A 9,221-nucleotide genomic window follows, 5' to 3' on the forward strand; every position below is an offset into this window, starting at 1 on the left:
TATTATCGTTTACCAGTCTGGCAAATCCCACAAAGTTCATGGAGAAAGTTGTTGACTGGTGCCCTATAATAACGATGCTGTTTGGGATGGGAGCCCCAGGAATGTATCATAATTGGGGTGCCCATGGGTAAGATTTCTGAGGGGCAAACTGAGGTCATAGAGTAGTGGTCCAGTGTTAGATCTTACATTTGATCATGTATATGCATTCCTATTTGTGAATAATTCTAAAAACAGCACTAAAAAGTATTTTCTCAAAAAAATCAGATTTGGTACTAAGTGATATAATGCAGTGCTATGCCAATCAGGACAGCTTTGGGCACAAGTACATGTGACCAGTGCACAGTTAGTAAAAGACCCCTAATGAGTAGTTGTTTAAGAGAGGAGGGGTCCATTTTTCCTACCTCACATAATGCCCAGAGACAGGCATCTCCAGGGATGGTTTGAGAGCTCCGTGGTATCAGGGCTTCATGTGGCCCTGCATTCATTCTCTCTGCCCCATGGGACCAAAGAGCGATGTTACCAAATGGCTGAATTTGAAGATAGGAAGCAGGAAGCAATACAGGGCAGGGAGTTTCTGCTCCTTCATCTCCCTTGTTTCCAGAAACCCCAAATATATCCTTATATGTCAGTGGCCAAGACAGACTACACAGCTCCATCCCCTGACTAGGGGAAGGGGCCATCTTCCTGGGATCAAGGGATTCTGCCAGATGCCTACACACAACTTTATGCCCTATGTAGATAATAGCTGTGATCTCGTCTCTTGAATCCAGTCCTGGTATAAGCCATTTACCTAAAGAATGGAAATTGGATTTGAGTAGGGTCTTTGTCTTCATTTTTTCAATAAGTTCATAGCTAGTGCAAGCCCAGTACTTGCCCTGGATACAGGGATTAAAAATGAACCCAATATAGTCCTGTTTTGTAATTAGATTGTTTATGTTCTTTTTTATATCTTTACTAAGTGTAGCTTTCTTTAAGTCCAGAATTTCTTAGTTTAGAGCTATAAGACTACCTAACTAGCTAGTAAAGGGAACTTGGACAAGTAAGATGAGAAGAGATGATGATGCAAATGAGAGTTGTTCTGAACAGTATTATTCTAAGAATAAAGTCCTCTGCTTTATAACCAATTACAAAAGTGTCCTTACAAAGCTATTCATTTAAAAAATTCTTATGGAAATATGCAGACTTCACAAATTTTGTGCTATACCCTGTGGAATGTAGCTTTTAATTCTGAAGTATACCCCTCATTGGTTGTTATGGGAAACAGTATTCAAGTTGGTGTTTATAGCTTTCAGAAATAAATTTTTCTCTTCCTTCTTTTCTTTTGCAAAAGAACATCTACAACTTTATCTCTGCCTTTTCCCCAGGTGATCAGAGGAACATTTAATAAATCAATGACAAACTAAAACAATCCATAAAAGAGGTTCTTGTTTTAATAATGTGAAACTACTGGAAAGCTAGTTTATCACAATCTAGTTAATGTAACACTAGTTTAAGACCACAGGAATGTACCCTATCCTTAAGCTCTGAGGACAGTCAGAATAAAGGAAAGTCTACAGTAAGGAGGGTTTAGCCTGGGCAAACTATAGTGAGGTGAATTGGGGGCTTCAGTGAGTAAACTGCGGAATTTAAATGGAGGGAACATGAGAGTATTCTAGGACTTTAGGATACAATCAGTGAATATTTTCTCATATTGGGAACTGAACTAAATTTGAATAGACTGACTAGTTGAATGTCCTTCTCACCTGTCTTTATTTTGTTAACTCCTGCTTATCCTTCAAAACTTGGTTCAGTCCTATGGCTTTCAGAATGTTTGCTTTGCTCCCCAGTATTTGACTTCATGCCACTCTTTGGGCTCCTTGGACACCCCTATAATCTCCTTGCTTACGATTTATTACATTACATGAATATTACATTGCCTGCTTCATTCCACTCTTTTAAAAGCCATAGTCAATATTTTATTTATCTATGTTAATTACATTTCACTGTATTGAAAGGCTTTTAATGTCATGGAGATAATTTGGGTCTGACAGTCAAAGGGAGTCATTTTAAGTTCTTGAGCTGAAAAGCAGTATAATTACAGGTGTATTTTTGATTTTTGGAATAATAGATTTTAGCGATGGGTAACCTGGATGAGGAAGGGAAGATAGTAGAAACAGAAAGACCGAAGAGGAAGCTGACACATCAATGATAACACACGAATAATAATGCTTTATATGTGCCTAATATTACTATATGAAGGATGATTTTTGTGTAATTTCTTGAAAATTTAAGCATTTAATTCTGAGACTATTTAACCCTGTAAGCAAGTATTTAGTCTTTTTAAGGATAAGGGACCTTGAGAGGATGGTGACTTGGCCAACACTGTTAGAGAAAAGAGACAGGAATCGATGCTTCTTCAAGTCTGAGTTCAAGATTTCGCTTAGAGTCAAGTGGTAACAGAAGGCTTTGTCTTGGTGTTGGCAAAGATATGGAGAGAAAGAAAAACTCCTGCAAGCCGTGATAAACCTGAAGAAGCAGATGACCGGTTGCAGATGGAATGTGAGAAAATGGGTAAAGTCAAAGATGCAGCCCACTGTGGAAACCTGGGTATCCTAGAGGGTGATGTTCCTCTTAGCAAACCTGGGGAAGCAAGAGCATCAGTGGTTAAACCTGTTACGTAAAAGATAACAGGAGCTTGTGGGACTGTGTACATGCAAAGCCTTTCTCAGTTTGGATAGTAGTTTGTGATAAAAACACCGAATATTTGTTTTTATCATTTACCAAGAACCTACAGAGTTAAGGAGAATGAGATCCATAGCGCATTTCAAACAAGCTGTTCTTGCATTTCAAACAAGCTGTTCAAGTATTTTTCTCATCTGCAGTATTCTTTTTAAATTGGCCAGGCAGCTATTTTGGATTTTACCTCTTGTGTCCAGGACAGTATTACCAATGTTTTTTTCCTAAAAGATAGAGATTCCATGGACTATCTTTAAGGTTACCATCGGTATCTGATTCTCCTATGTTACCTTCATTTTCTTGAATCCAAGGGCACTGAATGCGAGGGAGATTGTTTTGGCTTAATTCAAGAGCCAAAAGGGAATTGTAAATATGTGACTCCAAGGGTACTTTTGAAGTTCAGCTTTTGTGCAGTGGACAGTCTGGATTAGGAAGGGAAGATGGTAAAAGGAGGAAAAGAAGAGACCTTCTATAACTTGGAGAGCCCAATATCCAATGTCAGGGAAGAGAACAAAGAACTCTGAGCTCTCTTGGGCTAGGGCAACAGGAATCCATAGCCTGAGTGCTTAGAGCCAATCCAAAAGAGAACTATTTCCTCTACACTGACCTTGTGAGATCTTAGGCATGATAAAACGCGGATGCTTTTGGAAAGCTGGCTTCATTTTCACACTCTCTTTACAAGGCTCTCATCTGGAACACAGATTGGATTGGAGGATTGTGAAACAGAACAAGTCAAATACATTGGGTATGGGAAATTAAATTAATTGTATATTCCCTCCCTTGGGTTTTCTCTGGCACAGCCTCTTCTCTTCTTTGCCCATCCCCAGAGTTTATCTCCTGTTCTAGGACCTGCTGTAACAGCTGGTGATGGTCACCACAAAACTCCACCAAACTTGAAAAATCATCCTCAGTAGACACGTGGGGTTAGGGTTGAGTAGAAAGAATGGACTGTTTGACCAGATGTTTTTCTCTTGTCAACTTATACTTGTGTTACAGAAGTCTTTGTCTTTCCTTCTGGGTTAGATGGAAAGGTTATAGGTGGAATTTGGCTAGAGGTAAAAAATATTGTCACATCACTGGTTCTTTCTACCTTATTACTCAAATATGTACCTCTTTTTAATGATGGAAGTAGGGATTGGGGTTAGCTTGGTCCTCAAGGAAATGAACAGGATTTGATAAAAAGCAATCCATATGCCTTAGAACAAATCAAATAGCTGGTCCAGAAAATTATCTGCCACGTGATTGATTTTTATGTCCACTCCCTGGGTTTCTTTGGTTTTCTTTATACTTTTCTCTCTCACAGTTTACTATATTACACGGATATCACATGGCCCATTTTTTGTTTGTTTGTTTGTTTGTTTTGGTCCAGGTAGCATACTATTTTTAAGGCCATAGCCAGTGTTTCATTCACCTATGTTAATTACAGTTCACTGAATTGAAGTCTTTGAATGCCATTTAAAAAACCTGATTTATATACATTTTATGTAGATCTCAATGATGTAACTCAGCCCCTCCCTGCCAATCACAGCATCCTCTTTTCTACCTCCCACTTGTCTCCACAATTTCTGCCTAATACTAATGTCCTCACATTGCTCAGAACCCTCCCCTTAGCATTTCTCTTAGTCTGTCCTTGTCGCCATGGTCCTATGCACCAGGCAATCCCTACCCTTTCCTTCATCTTAAACCTTAGGTTATGCAGATTATGACTGAAGGGTGGTCCAGGGTATGCAGGGGACTATAGACATATCAACAGCAGATGACAACTTTGGGACCCTAATTGTTACAGGAAACCAGAGCACATAAATGAGAATATTCCCCAGGCTCAAAAAATGAAGGCTAAAAGGGAACATAAGTAGGAGAATATCTTGTGCCCTTGGTTCAGGCAACTGTGGGACCATATCCTAGGCTGATGCGTGTGACAAAGAGATTATAGAACCTCCCCTCTTAGAAATTTCAGCTTTTATGTTGATATGGAAACTTCAGGAAAGTAATTAATTAGGTCCTCCATAGGTCATTTAGTTGTATGGAATTTATACTTAGCATAGGATACAGAGAAGCTGCATTTTAGTGGAAGCTTATGTTCTGAAGTCAGAACATAAGACAGGAATTTAGTCTAGGTAACACTACCCACAGCAATCCCTCTGGTTAGGATTGGGGGTTAATTATGCTAAGGTGGATCAGGTTAAATTTTTCTTTAGTTCAGTACAATATGAGGCATTGTTTTTCATTGAGGGTTCATGTTGTGTGTTGCATGAAATATGTATATGCATTGCTAAGCACTAGGCTTGTATTCAGCAGGGTGATACCATCATATGATGAAGGCTCATGAAAATGCAGAGAAAGGTGGATCTACATCTTCCATTTCATGATCAATGTAAACATAGCTCACAGAATATAATGATGGGACGATTTGCCTGCACTATTGAAATTGTCACTCTGTCTTTCTCCCTCTTTCCCTTTGTGTTATCTTGAAAGCATTCAGTAAAACCTTCTAAGAGAAATCCTTCTAAAACAGTCTTTTATCCCTGGTAGAGCCCTCCTTAAGGAGGTCCCTATTCAGGGGTTATTGTGATAGTAGTCATGGGAGACAGATGGAAGGCTAGCAGAGACCTTATATATGAGATAGGTGACTTGTATAAGACCACATGACTCTTTCAAGAAAACCAAACACTAGATCTTTCAAAGAGAGGAAATTTAGTATGGGAAATTTGTTACACACAAGTTAGAAGCTTGAAAGAGCAAAAAAGGGAGGTAAGAATATAATGCAAATATTAGAAACAGCATGGATTGTCTGTCCCATCTAGTTAATATAAAAGGAGAAGAGGTGTTATAGAATTTAGGAGCTCAGAGGAAGGGCTAACATGTAGCAGGTGCTCAGATCTTTAAGAGGGGTGCTCTATAACAGGAGGTGGAAAGCATGGTTGGTTGGTGCTAGTACCTCAGATGAGGGGATGCATCAAAGCTAGTGGTTTAGGTCTCTGTGGGGCACTCCATGGCTGGTCACTTAGACCTCAGATGGAGATGTGATGTGCTGAGCAGTGCTGAAGCATCTGGAATCTGGAGGTGAGGCTGTCCTCCACAGCTGAAGGGACAACTGTAGTTGCTCCCAATGTCCAGTCTCCTACTGGTTCATCTTCCTATTAGAGAATCAAACAGACAGGAAGTCAGCAAAGGAGTCTGGGAAATTTGGATTACAGGCCCCAGCTCCAGCATCACACAGTAGAGTACAGAATCCAGAAGCGGGCTCTCAGGGCTGAGATACAACAGGTCAGATAGGAGGATCGTAGCCAGGAACAGAGCCCACATACAGACCATGTTAGCTGAATAAAGCCTTTTCAATTTTGTTAACAAAGGAAAGAGGTAGAGAGAGGGAGAGAGTGAGAGAAAGAGGAGGAAGAGGAGAGAAGAGGAAGAAGTGGAAGAAGAGGAGGAAGAATAAGAGGAGGAAGCAGTGAAAGAGGAGGGGGAGGAGGAGGAAAAGAGAGGGAGAAATTGAAACTGACTGTACCAAATGTTGACAAGGATGTGGAGCCCATGGAATGCTCATATTTTTTTCTGGTGAGAGCATAAACAGATACATCCACTTAAAAATCTGTAGGGTTGTATCTAGTAAAGCTAAATATACAGCTACCTTATAACCTAAAAAGTCCTGGGAGTTCCCTTCGTGGCAGTGGTTGGCGAATCCAACTAGGAACCATGAGGTTGCAGGTTCAGTCCCTGGCCTTGCTCAGTGGGTTGAAGATCCAGCGTTGCCATGGGCTGTGATATAGGTTGCAGATGCGTGGCTCAGATCCTGCGTTGCTGTGGCTCTGGTGTAGACTGGTGGCTACAGCTCCAATTATACCCCTAGCCTGGGAACCTCCATATGCTGCAGGAGCGGCCCTAGAAAAGGCAAAAAAGACAAAAAAAAAAAAAAAAAAAAAAAAGTCCCACTCATAGGAATACACTCAAGAAAAATAAACCAAATCTTTTGGGCCTAGGTCCTCGGCCAGCAGTCTGGGTACTACCAAATAACTTTCTCCATAAGTAGCCATTGTGCCACGTAGAAATATTTAGCTTCTGATTAATCCAATTAGAAGCAGGGAAGCAATAAAGGAGATGGCAGCAGTAGCAGCGTTGGAAAGTGCCACCTAGGGTTTCGTGAAGCCTTAGAAAAATGACAGCAGACAGCAGGGAGGAAATCACATTTCTAATTTTAACATTTTGGCAATTCAAAATGGTAAGACATCAGAGTAAATGCCAAAATATTACTAGAATTACCTCCCAGGCAGATTATTATATCTGAAGAAAAATGGACTCGTCTTCTCCAAAATTGAAAGTTGCAGTAGGGGAAAATAGCACATGCTCACCTGATAACCTATTATCAACTGGTCTATTAATCAGTCTACTGATCGACTCATTCATTTATTCATCGGCCATGATTTAGAACCTGATTTAGGCTTTACAAAGATCGAGTGCTCTGAGAATACGAAGACCAGAGAGGCAGTATGCTGTAGTACAAGAGGCATGGGAGAGTTCCCACTGTGGCTCAGGATGCAGGGGTTCAACCTCTGGCCCTGTTCAGTGGGTTAAGGATCTGGCATTGCTATCGTTGTGGTGCAGGCCTGCAGCTGCAGCTCCAATGTGACCCCTAGCCTAGGAACCTCCACATTCTGTACATGCAGCCCTATAAAACAAAAAACACACAAAAAAGAGGTATGGGATTTAGTCATTCATTCATTGACACATTCATTCAATAAACAAATATTTATTAGTGCCCGCTTTCTTCCGGGCACAGAGAGATAACTTAAGAAAATTGCTTCGTCTGCGTGTTTCACCTTCTGTATCTGCAACATGGAGGTATTAATACGTATTTAATGGGTTTAGTTACATGAAATAAAAAAGATCACATAAGCACCCACTCCATGGAGCTGGCAGTGCATAATAAACGGGGATCTGAGCGCTTCAGTGCTTGAGGATCTCCGCCTGGTCCGGTTATTTTTCAATCCCGATTGTATATTTGAATTACCTGGGAAATATTTTTTAAACAATCAACACCCAGTTCTCTTTTCTGAACTTCTGATGTGATTCTGGTTTGGGGTGGAGTCCATTACTTTTTCAAAGTTCCCCAAGTGTTTTAAATATGCACACAGTTCAGAACCACTGGTCTAATGGTGAGGCAGGATTGTTAATAAGAAATCTCAAAACAACATTATAAAAATTCAAAATTGGATTAAGCTTAGATACAGACAGAGATGCTAGGAGAAATAGCACAGATGGATGGGGTCTGAATCCTGTGAGGGTATAACCCAAATCAAAGTGTCAGTGAGGACAAGTCCAAGTTGTGCTTGATCTGGGATGGGGTTGATCAAGGAGTCAGATCTGGCAGCTAAGGCTTGATGGTCCCTTAATTTTTTTTGGGGGGGGGGAGGGGTGGGAAGTTACTGAATGTCAAATGACCTAACAAAATTGTTTTTAGGTACACATTTTTAGGGGAAAAAACCCTCTTATTCAAAGGAAAATTCAATTTTTAACATTTTATAATAAGATCTGGAGAATAGTTCAATATTCTCAAATTTAACATTTCTACTGGTTTGAATTCTTATTTCATATGTTGTCTTCATATGGATCCTATGTAGAAAATGCTCAAATCATCTAAAAAACATTTTCCCATTGTGCAGTCATGTGGAAAGATAAAACAAGTGGAAAGATAAAACTTCTTTTGCCAGTAGAACTGTATTTAATCAAGTAAATTAGATCTTAGTTTTAGATGAAGTCTTACTCAAGTGCCTTTAATTCCATGGATAGACCTAAAATACCTTTTAATGAAACTCTGTTGTTCAGATTATTATTCAGCTTCCTAGCCCATCAAATTTGAGAAGGTGGCAATAGATAAATATGTAATAGATAGGTATTATTTTAGATATGATTTTACAGAATATGTTCGTCTTGCAACTCTTAAAATTTGGAGAAAAACTCACCAAAAAAATTGACGTTTATAGGCTGCCTGCCAATAGTCTGAATATTTGTGTACCCCCAGAATTCATATATTGAGACCTAATCCCCAGTGTTGTGGTGTTGGGAGCAGGGACCTTGAGGAGGTGATCAAGTCGTGAGAATGGGGCCATCGTGAATGACGTGAACATTCTTTCAAAAGAGACGCCAGAGAAATCCCTTGCCCCTTCTGCAGTGTGAGGTTCCACCAAGAAGACAGCCGTCTATGGACCCGGAAGCAGATTCTCACCAAATGCCTAGACACTGAATCTGCCAGTGACTTGATCCAGAATTAGGAGAAAGAAATTTCTGCTGTGTTTAAGCCACTCAGTCTACAGCAGTTTGTTACACCAGCCCAAACAGACTAAAATACTAACTAAAAGTAACATTTCTTTTTTGCGTTTGAAAAAATAGCCATTTATCCATATATTCATGATCTTACCTTTTCATCACATGTCTAGATGAAGTCACAGTAAAGAAAGTAATGGCTTTCCAATCATGTCCCAAGGTCCATAGAATCTTGTGAGATATAC

Source organism: Sus scrofa, chromosome 5 (genome assembly GCF_054392235.1).
Source record: "Sus scrofa isolate SSC_HxYL_T2T_F1_AM1 chromosome 5, Sscrofa_HxYL_maternal_Yorkshire_Landrace_v2.0, whole genome shotgun sequence".
In the NCBI taxonomy this organism is placed as follows: Eukaryota; Metazoa; Chordata; class Mammalia; order Artiodactyla; family Suidae; genus Sus; species Sus scrofa.